At 44.4% G+C, this 18,246-nt stretch overlaps 1 protein-coding gene across 3 annotated transcripts in view; it reads left to right on the top strand.

The window, feature by feature from the left end:
* The first annotated feature begins 7,413 nt into the window (after positions 1-7,413).
* Positions 7,414-18,246, top strand: part of SV2C (synaptic vesicle glycoprotein 2C) — a 159,177-nt gene continuing 148,344 nt past the window's right edge. Inside the window, exon 1 of one of the 3 annotated variants that reach the window (XM_023750573.1) lies at positions 7,414-7,570. The gene's annotated coding sequence lies outside the window, so the exon portion shown is untranslated. The remainder of the gene's footprint in view (positions 7,571-18,246) is intronic. The other 2 variants (XM_023750577.1, XM_006081311.3) reach the window with 2 other exon arrangements.

The following is an 18,246-nucleotide window of genomic DNA, read 5'->3' as shown; positions in this document are numbered from 1 at the left end:
CTGTTAATATCATTTAATGATTCCCCTATGTTGTTAGAAACTGTTCATTAATATCATTTGAATGGTTACATAATATTTAGTAGCTAATTTATTGTTTTACACAGGAATACCATAATATGCTCAGTCTTCTATTGTTAAATATTTAGGTTGTGCCCAATTTTGTGCTGTTACAAATCATACTGCATTTAACAGCTTTGTGGTTAAGGCTTTCTCTTTTAAGGGTCCCACCTCAGAACAGACACTGAAAGGGGATTATTGCATATTATAGCAGAAATGGTTTTAGAGTTCTTGGCATGTATTGAAAATTATTTCCTTAAACACTCAAATAGCTGCACCAATTTAAACTGCCATCAGGGTCTATCAGAAAGGACAGTTCTCTAACCAGTGTTCTGTGTCATCTCATTTCATATGCCCCTCCCACTTAAAAAACAACAACTGAGGTTCACATCAAGATATGCTGTGAGAAAAAACCATACACAGCTATCTTTCTACAGGTGTTGCTGAAGACATGGTCTGTCACTTACTGACCCCTTAGGAAAACATAGGAGAGAAGCTACTCTCAGATTTCGTTGCCAAAAAAAAGAAAAAAAGAAAAAAGAAGAACTGTGCCCCTAGTAAATAACTGGCAACTATAGTCAAATGCAGACTTATAATTGCATGCATTTCTTGTGCTTCGCTCTTCATTTGGCCAGTAGGGAAGCCAGACTGTGGCTAACTTTTCAGCATCGTGAAAGGCTTATTGTTCGACCTTATCTTGGCTTTGATTTTATTTTCTTACCTTCAAAATAACTTTTATGTCATTAATTGCATTTTTAAACTGCTTTTTATTTTTAAATAAAATAGATGTAATCTAAGTCAATCGATAATTTTTACTTAAATTTTTTGATGATGAACAATATATTGTTGCTTTAAATAATATTTTATTGAGAATAAATGAAACTGAATATTTTAACCATTTGTGGTTCCTCCTCGGCAGTTTCCAGTTTATTTCCTTTGCCTATTTATCTATGGAGTCCTTATACTTTTCCTTTTCTGCATTGCCTCTGGGACAACCTGAAGAAGGGTGTTTTAGAGATCTTTTTTGAGAGAAATCCTGGACCAACTTTTATTCTTTCAAGGACTCCCCCCGTTTACATTCCGGAAAGCCTTCAGAGATGAGCTACCTCTTTTGGAAACAGGAATTACACACATGGCATTAAGGTGGCATTCGAGGTAATGAGTCAGAAAGACAAGATGGAGCCGATCATATGTTTAAGGCACCCACTAGTTCCCTGACTCCGCCTCTTGTCGGTTGGGTGGATGAGAAGGGGGTGTTAAGAAAGGAAGGAGCCTCTTTCCCAGCACTTCAGAGAGCAGGCAAGTTCTCCATAGTCCCAAGCATAGAACTTTTGGTAAATCATAGCTTAATCACAAAATGAGACTTTCTGTTCCCTCCCTTAGAGGTGACAATAGCCTAGGATGAGCGTGATTTGACTTTACATTAATCATAAAGGTGAGAAGCGACCTTCTCGGGATTTGCAGAGAACCCCTGGCAAGTGTGTGGGGAAGAGGCACTAAGCTTCACCTGCTCGTTCAGGCCCCATTATTAACCTCCAGAAACGAGCTCATTGCATCATGGGAAATTTAATGTCCATAAAGGATGCATCTTATGCAGGAAATGATTAATATAGCACTCAGAGATTGGGAGTGGAGCCAAGTGGGTAGTTTTTAAAAATATTTTTTATCAGCAAGAAATAGCTTTAATTTAAGTGTAGAGAAAGAGCAAAACATGAATTGGACAAATTATTAATATCAAATGTTTCCATCATTAACATTCTTGGTGCTGCTATCTCTTAAAATAAAAAGACATTTGTAACCCAAAAGTTGGTCAGCACCAATATCTATGGATCATGCCAAAAATAGAAGTGAACCTAACTTCCTGAGGGCTTACTACATGCATTTTTAATAGCTAGATCAAATGGGGGAAATCAGCATGTCTATTATTAAAATAGAAAAACCGAGTGTTAGAACACTCCTTTGGAGCAGGAAGATTATACAAGACAAATTCTGAACTTGGAAACGATAATTCTCCCTTGAGCAGGAAAATAACTTAATAGAATTCAATGGATTAGCGAACCTGTGGTAGAATTTATAAAGGAAAAGCCAGCCAGTGATAATGCAGAGGATGCAATTGAAGTATTCAGACTTGAGCTATGGATACAGAGGATCCATACACTGGTTGTAGAACTTCGAGCAGCAGCAGAAGTCACTGAGAAAATGAGAAAAAAAATCAGAGATGACTCTTGTAACAAAGTGAGCACATGTGTTTTTTAAATCTTAAATCTATTTTTATTTTTTTCCTGTGTTTTAAAAGATCTAAATAAAATTAAAATTCTAGGAATGCTTGTAGTTTCTCAGAATACTGTTGTGCTGTTACCCCTCCAAAGAAGGCCGTACAAAATTAGCTCTTAGGTCCCTCATGTGGAAAGATCCTTGCTAAGTCTCACTTTGGAAGAAGAAGTTCAAGAAGGAATGTAGATTAATTAAATGTTTGAGCAATCATTCAAACTATGCTTAGTACCTCTCATATAGAAGGAACTGTGTTGGGGAGTTGGTAGACCTTCACAAGGCTATTGTATTGTAGGAAATGAGGCAGCATCACTTATCACCAAGCTGGTAAGTAACGAGGGCCATACATGCATTTGAACCTAATTGCTATCAGAGTGTGGACTGGGAAGAACACTTTTGCCTAGAATGGTTGGCAAAGGTACAGTAGAGAAGGTGGCATTTGCTATTCCAGGTAGTAAATGGGTGTTATAGCTTTACACAGAGGCAGAGAAACTTGGGGCTCTTTAAGGAATGGCTATTAGTCCAGACTATCTGAGGCATAAGATTCAAATTGACAATATTGGGGGGCGAGGAGGGGCTGGAAAGGAAGATGGTGCCAGATTATAGATGGCTCTGCAGGGCAGGTCTCAGTTTGAGTTTAGGGTTTGAGTACATGTAGTTTACTGGAGAAATGATCCTGTAAAGTATGGGTTGGGGGTGGGGGTGGGGGTGGGGGTGGAGAAGGCATAGAGAAGTGAGACAAGGAAAAGGAATAGTAAGTGAAATGTTGATTAATGATCTGCTTACCACATTGGGCAATGGGGCGCTATCCCACCAGAAGGCCTCTGAGAGCCTGTGTAGAACACTCCTCAGAATTGCCTCTCCATGGGATAAGAACTCCCATTCCTCACTGGTTGAGCTAAGGGTCCACAGGCCATTGTGCAAGCACTGCAGTGACTGAGGTCAGAGACTGGCCAGGTCATCCTAACCCCTCGTCATTCATTGCTTTCTCTGTGCTGAAGTCTCTCTGGTGGGCACTGACATGAGACTTACGGACAAGCTGGGGAAATCCCACTTCATTGGGAGGCACCATCATTGAGAGATTTGGAGCAGGCGAGTTGCCTACTCACAGCAGCTCTTTCTGGCATCTCCACTGTAGGCTGGGGCTCTACAATGTTGTGTGAGGTGGCCCCAGCCTTTTCTGCCACTGAGACTAGACATTTTCTTGGTGACAAACCTGCTTTACTCTAGACCTGCAAATACATACGGGGACAAACTATATAGAAGGGGACAGTTATGAGCCCAGGGAGTATACCTAGGGTGCGTCTCTGAACATCTTAGAGTTTCCCTTAATTCATCTCTCTCCTCCTTAACAGAAAGTTTCCCAGACATCGATATGTCTCTTTTTCCTAAGGAATGTATCTTGTGGCTATTCTTCCACTTCCTCCCCCACCTCCACACTAGCACAGACTCCTGTGTGACAGGCTGCCTTCCCCTCTGAGCCACCAAAGGAGGCTAGAGACCTCTCCAGGTTCTCTTTCCCTCACGGTGCCTGGGGCAGCTTCTTTCCTGGCAATTTGAGCAGAAAGATTCTCCCAGAATCTTGAGTTTTCACTGAGCTAATTTTTTTTTTTATTTCAGCCTTCCATCTGGACTTCTAAAGTTTCCCTTTTAGCTGCTTAAATTCTGAAGCCATTTTGGCTTTAAGCAAATATTTGCCAAACACTTTCTATGCTCTGGGGACCAACAGATGGAGACATCCTTCCTGTTTTCTCAACAGAAATGAACTCAACGCACAACTCAATTTAAATCAGTAGACATGTGCTGAGAATCTATGTGCCAGATATTCTTTCAGAGTTGGGGGTAGTGTAGGCATAAGAATGCTTTTAGCCTCAAGTTAAAAACTCTAAAGTGGCTTTTTAAAAATAAAATTCATTATCATGTAATGTCCTGTAGTACCACATGATTTCACACATATGTGGAATCTAATGAACAAAATAAACTGATGAACAAAATAGGTCTCAGAGACATAGAAGCATAGAACAGTCTGTGGGATCTCAGAGGGAAGGCAGGGGTGGGTGAGTTGGTGGGAAGAGATCAACCAAAAAACATGTATACATATATGCATAACCCATGGGCACAGACAATAGGGTGGTGAAGGGGGCAGGCTAGAAGGCCTCAATGGGGGGAAAGGGGACATATGTAATACTTTCAAAAAAGATTTAATTTTATAAAAGAAAAAGAAAGGGACAGAATAGAGGGTGAACCTTATGAGCATTAAGGTCTTAATGAGATTAACATTGTTAGACTCAAGCTGTGAATATTGGGAGTGAGGGGGTGGATATCTATGCCTTGCTTTTTACCCTCGGTGATGGAGGTGAGGACAGTGGACAGGTATGGCCTTGGTCCAAGTGTATGAGGCTCTCTCTAGACCCCTGTTCTGGAAGCTATGTGTTTGAGCTTGCAGGAGCATCATATAGCTCTCCCTGGCACAGCCTATGGAAAACCTCACTGTAGCTACTGAAAGGGGATGGGAGAGTAACATTCTATGTCCAGTACGTGCTTCTTGTATGTTATCAAATTTAATCACCACAGCATCTGTGTAACACTTAGTGTAATTATTTTTATTAAAACCACTTTGCAGATGTGAAGACAGATCTTTGATGCCCCTTAGGTGTTTAACTGCTTGCTATCTAGCATCACAAGCAGACACTGCACAGAAGAATAAAACTCCTGATGTGCCTGAGGGTAGTGACTTTAGACCACTGGGATTTTGTGGTGTCCTCTTTACCCTCCATCAGCTCCTACAAGACACGTATTTTTAGGAGAGAAGACAGTCTTATAATGAAGATATGAAGAAGACTATTCTGAGTGCTAGACCCAGTAGGCCTGGGGTCAAGGGGTGCCCCAGGAGGGACCCTAGAATGAGAACAGCTCTGGAGGGAAGGCCAAGGAGCCTATACACACCATCATCATGAGAAAATATTTGCTGTACTCCAAAGACACAACATTAAAATACCCTCCTCCAACACAACCTGGTCTTAAATCAGACACTTCCTGCAAACACACAATCAGGGATTTTCCCGTAAGAGCTGTTATTTTCAAGCGCATCAAGACATGAAAACTCAGCAGCTAGAAAGATTTATATACTTCTTTAAATATCTCCCAAGGACAGCACAGGGAAAGTTCAGTTTTAAGGTTTGTTTCATAGTTTCATGAACTTCTATCACTTGGAGAAACAATCAGTTTTTCTGTGACATTGGGGGGAGGTTCTCAGAGAGTATCCATTTGAGAACTCAATGAATTACCAGCATATTTTGCAGTTGAGAGCTCAACATTTATATATATAATACTAGAGGCCCGATGCACGAAATTCGTGCAAGAGTAGGCCTTTCTTCCCCCTGGCTGCAGGCACCGACTTCCCTCTGCCACCTGGGACTGAGCTTCCCTGGCAGCCCCGGCTTCGTCCTGGAAGGAAGTCCGGTCTAATTAGCATATTATACTTTTATTATTATAGATGTAGGCAATCTGGATAAGATTTATGATTTTTTAAATTTCACAAATTTATTTCCACAGTTAGAATTATAGGCACTCCTGGGGTATATTTTCCTTCTCCTGGCAACAACACAATTTCAACCCAAGTATTTAAATAATTCATTTATGCAGAAGAACCCATGAAATGCAAATGAGCATGTTCCCTAATTACCATTTCTGTTGACCACCTTATAGCATCATTCATGGTTGCAAACTGCAAAGCCTTTAACCAAAACAAGACCCAGGCAGGCTTTCAAGGACCAGGGTAGCAAGTATGGGCTCAATGGGAAATGAGAATCATAACCTACAGTTCTGGAGTGCCTGAACTGGAGAGAAGGGAAAGCTATAGGCCATGGACTACCTATTTTCTTCTCTCCACCGGTGTGTTCATGCATAGTGGGAGGTGCCTGATCCCTCCCCTTCCCAGCACATGGACGTGTAATATTTATATTAATATCCACACATCCGGCCATTCAAGCATCCAGGCATATTTACACAAATAGAACACACTGGACGTAGACGGTGTGTGAGTTCCACACCACTGCAGTCTGTGCTTTGTCTCGCTTGGGGTCACCCATTACTCCAGTAAGCACCTGCCCTTCCCACTCTGCGGGGGTTCCATGTGAGCAGAGAGCTGGCAGGGGCGGGGACTTGAGAAAGCCCAGCTTCCAGACGGGTCTAGGCGGCCCCGATGGAGGGGGCGGTCCGCAGAGGGCCACGCCCTTCTATGTCCAGGCCCTTCTCAGAGCCAGACTGGGTGTGGCCTCGAGGAGGTAGGGTGATCCCGAGCCGCCAGGTCCCGCTGCGGGGAATCTCGAGTTGGGGTCTCCAGCAGGCCAAGGGGCGAAATACAAACAAAATTACCGTGTTTTTAAAAATTAAATATTCGGTCGTCTGCCCCCTCCTCCCCCAAAAGGGCCGCTTCCAATGTCTGCCTGTGAGCCTAGCTGTCCGGCCCTACCAGACACTGAGGAGACCCCAGAGCCCGGCCAAGTTTCCTCCTGTTGCTCCTACTGCGCCCTAAGCTTCCCCTGGACCGGAGTGCGGAGTCGGGGTAGGGGTCGGGGGAATGGTCAGCTTAGCCCTGCCTGGTGGCTTCCTGGAAGTCAAGTGAAGTTAACAGTCCGTCCCTGGCCCAGGGATGGGAGGCAAACTCTCCCCGGCAACCGCGGTTCAGCGCTGAAAATTCCTTCTCTCTCGGGACCGGACTCGGTGCGCCGCCCCCAGGTGCGCAACGCATAGTCGCAGCGACTAATTAAGGACGGGTGCCCTTTCCTTCACTCTCACAAACTCAGAGCCCTGACTTCTTCAAAAGTACCCGCCCCTTGGGGTGGCTTTATCTCCACCGACCCCGCGGCGCAGCCGGACCCCGCCCTCCCGGAGCGCTTCAGCCCGCCCCCGGGACGGTGTCGTGCGCCGCGCCCGCCTCCCCGCGCGCCGCTCCCGCCCCGCGTTCCGCTCGTACTCCAGCCACGCCGCCGCCGGCACTGCAGCACCGGGAGGAGGCGCAGGCGGAGGAGGGGCAGGAGGACCGCAGCGTGTGAGTCGGGAGCCACTTTGCCGCCCCTCCTCTCGCTGCTGACACGCTTGGAGGAGTCACCACTCCGTGCGCTGCAGGAGAGCGTGGCAGACGGAGGCGGCCCCGGAGAGCGAGCCGGAGCGACGCCCGCGCGGTGGCGGCTGCAGCGCTGATTGCACCCAAGGCAGGGGGTCCCCAGCGGCCGGAGCGGTGAGTGAGGGACCCCGGCAGCGGTGGCGGGATTTCCCGCCGCTGCTTAATCTTCCTTCCGGACCCAGAGGCCAGGTGCTGCAGCCTTGGGAACTTTTGCAGCCTTGTGGAAGCCCAACTTTACCCCGCCTGCGGGCGCCAGGTGCTGCCCAGCCGGGCACCTTTGCTGGGGCGGAACCGGGGAAGTCGGGGTATATACGGATGGTGTGACTCTCCCCACCCTCCCCTCACTTGCCTGGGGTAGGTCAGGGGAGGTGGGCTCACTTTATCTCAGATTCCTGGGGCAAGTATGTGGGCAGCAGCGATGCGGGGGCCGCGCCCTCCTACTGTGGAGACCTACACGATCCTTGCTTGCCTGGTTCGACGGGCAGGGGGAGGCTGATTCCGAACTAGCAGCTCTAAGTCCCAGGCTGGGTGTTTGTCCAGTACCTCCATTCCAGCCTTGAGCTCAACTTTTCGGCGGGGATCCCTCTGCAGACGTGAGGGTGGCGGGAGAGCAGAGGCAGCCGCAGTGGGTACTGCGGGAGCCGAAAAGAACACGGGGAATTGAAGAACTGTTCCAGTAAGTCCCCGACGCGCCTGTCTAGCGTCTAGGGAGGGACGGAGAGAGGGTCACCCGCGGGGCTGTGGCTGTAAGTGCCTGCGCTTCGCTACACTGCGCCGGCATTCAGAAAAACCCACCGAGCGCCCGCTGGGTTCCAGGTGAGGCTGAAGAGACGGATTGGCGTGGGGCCCCGTGGGGGGGGGGGGAACCCATCACACGTAAACAAACTACCGAGATAATTTCCAGTTGTGGTGCGGGATTTGGAGATGACCACCCAATCCATTGACCCCTCTCTTAGAGGGCTCTTTCCCCTGGCCTGGGTTCTAGAACTGGAAAGACACGTCTCCAGTGTATCGCGGGGAGCCCCCGAGCTGGGCCCACGAGGACTGCGGAATACGGTGATGAACTTGGTATGGGGAGGTGGGCACCCCGCCGCGAATGCACCACCCAGCGCCTTTCTGTGGGCTTGCGGGGACCTCAGACGCCCGGCACCCGGGGACCGAGCGGGAGGGGCTGAGTCACTGGGCACCGGGGCCGAAGGTGCCACCAGGATGGCCCGAGCGGGGGGTGCTCGCGTCACCCGCTACGTGTGCGAGTGATGCAAATGCAGACCCACGAGGGGCAGGCGGGGGTGGGCGGTGCAGGGGGAGGCAGGAGTCTCCGTCTGGGAGCACGCGTGTGTGCGTCAGAGGCTCTCTGGTGATGGATGCCCGGCAGTGCACCGCTGCGACCCGCGGGCAGGCGGGGGCGGATGGACTGCGGCGGGGGCGGGGAGGGGGGCGGGAGGGGGCCCCGCAGAGGCGGCGCGGGCGGCCTGGGAAGCCCGGCGGTCCGGGCTGCGGGCAGGTGGGCGGATCCGCAGTGCGCCGCAGCGCCGGGAAGGCGCCCCACCGCCCGGGCGCTTCCCCGGGGACCGAGGACAGGGGGCGTCTATTAAGGCGCCACGATAGGGACCCTATGGTCTCCTCTCTCGCAGGACCTCCTTCCGGCATACTTAGCTGACTGACAGCGCGAGAAAGTTGTTGTCGTTTAATTCTTATCCTTAATCCTGGAGGAGAATTGGCGTTAATCTCTTTGGCGTTCACTCGCAGGGGCAAATTACGGAAGGCCTCCTGCTGGCGGCGAGTTTTCCTGTGAAAGCTTCGGTGTTGAGGTGCATGGGATTCGGAGGAGCTAACTCGTTCCTTCACTGTTCTTCGGGCGTAAGCCTGAGAATGGCTTACAAAAAACAATGTGCTGCATCCTTTCTTTCCTGACGTAAAAATATACGTTAACAACAGCACTATGAATGCATTCCCTGGTAGAAAATAAAAAGCACAATCCGCGTTTCATTCTGTTTACTAGTATTATTATAGTTATTATTTTTTAAAGACCACACTTTCTGGAAATCGAATGGCAAAGGTTTTTCTGCTGGTTTTACTGAGTGAGCCCCAATCTGCAGTGTGTGTGGCAAAAGGAATGAAAGTGGGGGGCGGGGGGGGGACAGAAAAGCAATGATCACACACAGTCCAGACAAAGATCCCAGTTCCCACTTTACCAGGTATTATGTTATGTCACCTTGGGCAAGTGATTTACCCTCTTGGGTTCATTTTGTACATGCGAGGAATGTGGAAAATAGCTCCAACTAGCTCGGATTACAGAGTTGTTTTGAGGACAAAAGAGATGGTCTCAGAGAGCTTTGGACAAGCAAATTCTTTATGAATGCAGAATATTACGAAACACCGTCTCTTTAAAGAAAAAGAAAACAATTTTATCTTTTAAAAAATTCTAGAGACTTTCTCCAGTACTGTTCCTTTAATGAAATTTGGCCTTCAGACTCAGCAGAGGTAGACAACAGACTTTTCCTAATCGTCTAATATAACATCAAATGCCATTAGCTGCTGTCTGGAGAAGGAAAGGAAAAAAAAAAAGCTCTGGATTACACCTCAGTGTTTTGGTGATGTAGTGGAGAAATCGAATTTATTTTTAATGACCTAATGACAGTAAAAGTAGCTTCTCTGGTCGGAACAGCAGACTAGCCTAAGAGCTTCTAGGGGGAAATCCTACTCATTAAGTCTATAATATTCCCTAAGTGTGGAAGGTGCCTCAGAGAAGGGGATACAAGTTCTTCCCCCAGATTACCACAAAGGGCATCACAGTGGGCATCAACAACGGGTGTCACGTGACCGCAAGTACCAGAAAATCCATTTCCTATAATTAGGGATTATTAGTTTTTACTCTGAGGTAAGCAAGCTTGTTGACATATTTCAAAAATAAAAACATCTGATTTGTCAAAATGCTTCCTGACCAGCTCGCTATGTAGTTATTCATGTTATTCATACATAATAACCAATATCTGTGAATAGTGAAAGCAGGAGGCTGCATCAGGGGAAAACCTAGGATTCGCCTCTGTGCTTCTTGGTTCTACATTGCTGAAATTTCTGTCTGATCTGGTTTAGAACATGTATTTCATGGCCAGTTAATTTCACACAAAGGTATCATTTCTGTAAAGTCTGTTTGTAAACTTAGGAGAGGCAGTTCCCCAGCTGTGTGCAGTTTTGGTACAACATCGCGAAATTGTTTTTGTTTGCTTTGTTTTTTCAATTGCAGCCCTACTGAGCAACCAGTGTAAAATGTTGCAGTGGATAGAATTTGGAGCTTTTTTCTTTATTTGAGACAGCTGAGAGTATCGATGGGGGAAGAGCCACTGCTTTAATTCTTTCTGGAAATACGTCTTAATGGGATCTACAGACACCACTTAGTTTTATCCTGATGCCCCACTTAGGGACTACGACGATGGCTTCCTTGTTGGGAAGAACGGAACAAATGGGGAGGGGTGGATTTGGATGGTTTGGTCTTTTCTGGTCCTAATATTCTTTCCCTCCATGAAATGATGAAATATATGATGAGTTTTATTTTAAACTTGAACTTTGCTTACAAGTAGAATATAGGAAGTGATTTTGATGAAGTCGGATTGAAATTTTACTTGGAGCTATGGGCTCTGTTTCTGTAGAGGAAATGGTCTGTTGGGTTTTGTATTATGCCATTGGGAGCATTAATGAAAACATTTTAAAAGGTCAAATTTGAAAAACAATAATCCCAGCTTACTGTAAAGCAGATATTTAAATCAATTTAACATGACAACATTTAAAATGTTTTCTGTACTGCACACCATGCCTGCTCTATCTTTTCCCATGGACAGTATGTAATATAAATGATTAAGACCAGACACTAAGAACTATATTGATGAGCTTTTGTCTTCTCATAGCACGTGGGCCCTCTTACAATTCAAGAGCACAGTGAGATTTAGGACAGATTAGAATAAGTGCTTCTCTTGTCACTTGTCACTATTTGAAAATCCTATGAATTAGAATCTTAGAATCGTCGAATAGACCAGTGCTTCTCAAATAGTTGTGTGTATCATCCCTTCCTGGGAAGCTTGTTCAAATGGAAATTCTGAGTCCTATCCAAGACATCCTAATTGAGTGGTTTTGTGGGTGGGCCCAGAATATGCTGTTTATCAAGCTCTGGATGTTGTCATTACGGGACCACACTTGCAGGGGCCCTTGACCTAGGCAGCGTGGCAGAGAGCCAGAGCCCATGGACTTACTAAGCTATGTTTCTCTCTTTAACATTGATTATCTCCTTGACACCCTTAGGGAAGTCACATTCTAGCTGGCAAGACAGATTTGAAGATGACTAAATTCGTTGGTAAAAGTCAATAAGGCAGGGGATTGGGAAGGTCTCAGGAGACCATTGTGTAGATTATATCAAAGAAGGGAGGGCACAGGCCGGAGGAGCATCGTGTGTGACTGGCCAGTCTATTAGAGTAAAGACTGAAAACCTTAACCTACAAGACCTGCAACGCTCTGAACAGTCTGGCCCCTGCTCACTTCCATGACCTCATCTTGCAGAACCCCCCCCAAACCTTTCCCATCCTAGCAACCTTCACACATCAGCCTCTTCCTGCTATGGCAATCTTATCACCTGCTCCAACCTACCTTCACCGTTTTAGCTCCTTGTGTTCTTCAGATACTAGGCCGGTCTTCCGTTTCTGGGGAAGCCTCCCAAACCTCTCTTGTGAGGTTAAAATTCCCTTTCCTCTCACATTGTACTTTTGCTTTTAAGTAAGGCTGTCAGAGAAAAACAGGATGCTCAGTTAAATTTGAATTCAGATTATGAACAAACATTGTTCTTAAGGGTAGGTTGTTGTTTTGTCTTGCTGTGTTGTCTCTAGTGTCTAAAACAGTATCTGGAACAAAGCAGAAGCTCAATAAATGTTATGAGGTAAATTAATGAGCTACTTGGGGAAAAATGGACAAGTTTCTTAACCTCTCTGAGCCGTCATTTTTCAGCTGTGAAAAGATGATTTTTGTACCTACTTTTTAGGATTGTGTATGAAGATTAAATGGGAAAATATACCTAAGCATGTTATTTTGTAGACACTGTACTTTGAAAAGTGGCTTTTCTTTCAATGTTTGTCTTGTAAGATGAAAGGATTCCTTCTTAATGTAAGAAATGCAAATTCCTTTTTATTATAATGCAGTCTTGCTAGCAGACAGGTGTTTCCTGAACATTTACCAATGCAGGGTGCTCTGAGATTTAGCTGGGCAGTTCTGGAGGAGTACCCATCTGCAGAATGGTAGCACCCGGGGTCGGCTTCATGGGCTTTCGTCGCTGTGCAATCACAGAACCTCACATGTAGAAAGGACTCTGTGGCCCGTCTGGTGTGGCTCAGTGGTTGAGCGTCAACCCATGAACCAAGAGGTCACCGGTTTGATTCCTGGTCAGGGCACATGACCCAGTAGGGGGCCTGCAGGGGGCAAAGCAGGCCAATCGAAGTTTCTGTCTCTCCCTTCCTCTCTCTAAAAATCAATAAAAACCAAAACATATTAGAAGGGCCCTGTGTTTGATTTATATGCTGCCATCACTACTTGAAATTCTTGGAACAGGGGCCCCATGTTTTTCTTTTGCTTTGGACCCTGCCAGCTATGTCGCTGGTCCTGGTGACCAGTACATGTTTGTATATAGCACATGTATTGGGAACATTATATTTAGTCTTCCTAACGACCCTGGGCCTCTCATTACTTGGAGAATTTGTGTTTTTCCCCAGATATGGCTTAGATATTGCCTGAACCAAATTCAATGCTCTTTGCACTACACCAGGACGGCCCTCAACTGATTACAACCACCCAGTGTATCTAAACCTTTGCCTGAGCATCAGGGGCTTCTAAAGGACTAGCCTTAGGTCTCTTATTTTAGGTCACTCCTCTGGATCCTCCCCATCTCTGCTCCTGAAGTTGCTGAATGATTGGAGCTTGAAGTTCAGGCCTGCCTTTGTAGGAGCACCAGCAGTGTGTTTTAGACGAGATCGCCTCAGTGTTCAGGTTTTAAAATATGCGGATTTACATAAGATAAATAGTGATCTTGAGGGGTTGAACTTTTCTAAGAGAAATATGAGATGTTTGTTCTTTGCTTTAAATGGCCCAGCTGAGTCATGCAGCGCGGGAGCCTCCGCAGCACGGAACGCCCTGCGCTTTGGCAGTGGGTAGAGAAGGTGACCCACTTTATCATTTCAGGCTTTGACGAGCTTGTTTTAGATGTACTCATTTTAATATTACTTTTTAGATGTTTTAAGTAAGCCATTTTTTATTCCATTTTGCACTTAAGTGTGTTTGTATTTAAGAAGCAACATTCTAATAATTCCACGGGGCCATACTCATGTTTGCCCTCATACTGTTATTTTTTCCAACGCGGGACAGTGTGCTCCAGTTCATGCACATCCAACACTTTAGGAACTGCATTGAACACAAAAGTAAGCTAAGTATAAAGATGACGTTTGAAGTATCCAATTAAATCTGCAGCCTGGGTTTCCTGTTGGCCAATCAGTGTGGAGGTAGAGAAACATAAACCCACCGTAGATAGCATCCAGTCCTTCTCTGGCTCTATTCTTAGCCCAGCTGTGGATTCCCAGGCCGCTGCAGAGATTCCTCATGAGTTCTCTGAGTCCTCGGGGATCAGCTGCAGTCCGTGTTCCGGTTCCCTGCAGGGTTGATGGACTGCCTCTCACTGCCCAGAGTGCCCTGGCCCCAGAATTGCAGAAACTGCTGATGCTACTGAATCCTCTCATGTCCCCAGAGAGCTTAGAGGACTGCATGGAGACTGGTGAGAGGACCCTTCAAGCGACACAGCATCCTATATTTTTAATCAGTAGTCCCCTCTGGCCATTGTCCTAGGGCCATAAATAGTGGGTCTCAAATTGCTGTTCACTTGGGATGAGCCTTTTCTCAGGAGACTTCGTAGGCCCTCCCTTCCACACATGTTCAGAGGTATCACAATATTAAGATAAAGCATCAGAATTTTGTACAGGATGTTTGTGGATTATTATCTGTGGTAGTGGAAAGCTGGAAACATCCTAAATTTCCATCAGAGGGTAACCAGGTCAATAATGAAATACTACATAGCCACTGAAACGAATGAAGTGAACCCCTATATGTAATTAATATGAAAATATTTTGAAGACATGTTATTAGTTTAAAATATAGCACTTTATTGACTAGAATATGTGGTATGCCTATATTTTTTAAAAATTAGGATATATTTAAAAGTCTGGAAGGATCAAGACCAAACAGTTATCTTGTGGGAGCAAGATAGAGAGAACCTTACACTTAGTACTTTATATATTTCTGAATTGCTTGAGTTTTCGACAATAATCACATATTACTTTTGTAATTAAGTCATCAGTAAAGGTGGTAAAAATTAATTTCAAGATGCTCCTAAGATGCTACTTTTCAAATATGTCTAAATATTATTTTCGTGGCTAAAAAGCAGTGCCAGTTTTTCCCATGGAAAATTTTCTAGTCCATAATATTGGTAAGGTAATCAAAATTGTGAGAACATAAATTATGTTGGTACTCAATAAAGCCATTTTCATTTTGAATGAAAAAAAAAGAACCCACTTATAATCATTGAATGCAAGGACCCTTGAGAGGGACAGCTCATTGCTGACTTAGGTTATTAAAGCTTCCCCTACTCCCCCACCTCTGTTCTCAATAAATCTTATGTGTTCAATAGCTGTCAAAAGCCTGTATTACTACTCAGAATATTTTGCTTTTAGAACATTTTTCATTCTGCTATGTCTGTGTATTTGAGGGAATTGGAGATGGGCAATTTTTTATCTTCTCTTCCCATGGGCCTAGAAATCCTCTCTCCCATTGTTGATCCTCCCCCACTACTAACATTTGCCTATGGGAAAGGCTTCTAGCTGTTCTTCAAGCCTCAGCTTAAAATTTCATGACCCTCCATGGTAGAATTCAGGGCCCTTTATCTCTCTCAGTGCCTTGTAGCCACCACTGTGGGAGAGCTTCCCCTGCTTTGTCATCATGTCCTCTCTACATGTGTTTTCCTGCTACATTCTGAGGCCCTTGAACTTCAGGGGAGAGCGCCAAGTCACTGAGATCTTTGTAACTGTCAGTGCTGGACACATAACAGCTAAAAATATTTTAAATAATTTTTAAACCTTTTTAATTGAAATCTAGAGGTAAAAGTGCATGTTTAAAAAGGGTATATAACTCAATTGGTTTTCACAAACTGGGCACATCCCTTTAACCAACACCCAGCTCTTGAGAGAGATTATTCCCAGTGCTCCAGAACCCTCTTGCATGTCTTTTCCAGCCATAATTCCCTTCCACTTTCCTGACTTCAGTCCTTTGGCGATGCCTAACAAAGCTCTCCTGCTCCCATGAACTTTTTTCCTGCCCACTCTCTGGGAAACTGGTTGGCAGAGCCTTACCACTGCTGATGGACATGACAGTGCCCAGGATGTTGTCTCTAGATGCCCAAACTTCCAACCCATGAGGTGCCAGAGGCAGAGTAAAGGTCCTTAATTTATTCCATCCTCCTCTGGGCTACAGAGCAGCTCTGCTCGTGACCTTAGTCTTAGTCCCTCATGAGCATTTCTGTCATTTAACTTTCACTTGTATCAGAACGGATGTTTCCTTCTGTTTCCAATTTACTAAAATTTCTTATGAATGTGTATAGAGTTTCATCTAATGCTTTTAAGTCTCTAATTACAAAATCATTTCTTTTTAATAGCTAAAGGCTCCAGAGTTTCTGTTTCTTTTTATGTTAGTTTTGGTAAACGACATTTTTAAAAAAGAAATTTGTCGATTTGTATCCAGGTTGTCAAATTTATTGCATAGTTATTTATAATCACTGTTTTGTTTTTATTCTGTGAACTCTGTGATTCTTGCATTGAATTGTGTTTTCTTCATTGCTTTGGATACTTAGAAGCTCAATCAATTTTTTTTTTGTAGACTCTAGAACTCGAGAGTCCTGTGGCATTACCTTAAGACCTTTAAAAATGAATATGAATTATTTAAGATGTGTTACTTCCTACTTTGTAGGGGCTGGAGTGGTCTCTTAGTTCTGGAAAAATATTAATTTCTCTTTGAATTCAGATAAATTAACATGCAAGATACTTTTTCTAGGAAGACAGAGAGCAAATTATCATGTTGGATATTTTTAGTGGTCCATAGAATGGCTTCTGTCAGTATCCTCTTAGGTAAAAGAATGAGAACATATATCAAATGGTGTATCTTTCTTGCTCAATAAATCTTTGATATGTTAAAAAAAAGATGGATTTTCTATTTCATTTGAACATGGAATAATTTCCTTTGGTTATATGCAAGTTTTTAAACTCATTATTTCTTTATCATGGAATAACAGAACATTAATAACCAGATAGGATGACAGATAAACTTAATTAAAAAATATCTAAGTGAGAGAACCCAGGTTTGTAGATGATACCAATTTATTTCAAAGCAAAAATGTTTGATAAAAATGAAATACTCATGCCCTGGCCCATGGCTCAGTTGGTTGGAGCATTGTCCTGTATACTTAAAGGTTTCAGGTTCAATCCCCAGTCGGGGCACGTATGGGAGGCAACTGATTGATATTTCTCTCTCACATTGATGTTTCTCTCTCCCCCCTTCCTCTCTCTCTAAAAATCAATAAAAACATATCCTTAGGTAAGGATTAAAAAATTTTTTTAATGAAATACTCATGGGCTTTCTGTGGGTCTACTAAGTATTTAATGCTACATGTGTTTATAATCTGCAAGGGTAAATGAACCATGATTTGAATTTTGATGACAAGGGTTTTATGTTGTGACAACCATGGGTCTTATTTAATCCTTATTACACCTCTGCCTGCCTTTATATGAGAGAGATCTGTCAGGATATGGCGGATTTTGCATATTCTGTCCTTCAAGGTGATTGTAGGGGAATCTGAGCTCATGGAAAACACATTGGAATGGGTTGTTGGAGGGCCCTTCTACATCTCAGCAACTCATAAGGCTAGTGACTCAGCATTGTATGTTTACATAGAACTGGTTATCTTCTGCCTTTTCCCTGAATCCCACCCATTTCTTCTTTTTCCTAATATCCAGCCATTCCCTGTCCAACATCATGAATTTCTCATCGACTTTTCTATTCCTCCTTTAACCATACTTGCCTCCGCTATGCTGGGTGGGCAAGTATTTGTCAGACATTTATTGCTACATCAAGATGCCTAATCAGACCCTCCAAAAGTTGCTAACTTAAAGCACTAATAATTTCTGTTCCCCCACGCACCTGTCGATTGGCTGGGGGCTGGATGGTGTAGGTGGAGCTTGCTGAATTTTCTCCAAGTAGCAGGTTAGGTTCAGGTTTTTAATCCTAGTTGGAATAATTGGCTGTCCAGTTCATGGTTGTTTTTTTTTTTTTGCATGGAGATGGCAGAAGTACAAGAAAGGTGGGTGGAATCATGTGATGCCTCTTAAGCCTACGTTCAGAACTGGTGCCTGCCACTACAGCCCACGTTCCACTGATCAAAGACGTGCAAGGCATAGCACAATTCCATATAGCAAAGCATTGCCTCACTTATGGCACAGCTTTCCAATGTCCCAGCAGACATCCATTTAGGTGAAAATTGTCTTCCTAATAAGTGAAGCCTGGAACTTTTTCTGTTTTATATATAAACACAAGTATTTTACTCATAACATTTTATATAGTCAAAAATATTTATTTTTCAGTAGTGAAACTACTAAGTCAAGGAAAGATTGTGTTTTGTTTTGTCTCAAGTCATTTTAAAAATCACATCATCAGTGGTGACA

Source organism: Myotis lucifugus, unplaced genomic scaffold (assembly GCF_000147115.1).
Source record: "Myotis lucifugus unplaced genomic scaffold, Myoluc2.0 scaffold_0, whole genome shotgun sequence".
NCBI classification, from domain to species: Eukaryota; Metazoa; Chordata; class Mammalia; order Chiroptera; family Vespertilionidae; genus Myotis; species Myotis lucifugus.
The sequence above is the reverse complement of the archived record's forward strand: the minus strand, read 5'-3'. Positions and strand labels throughout refer to the sequence as shown.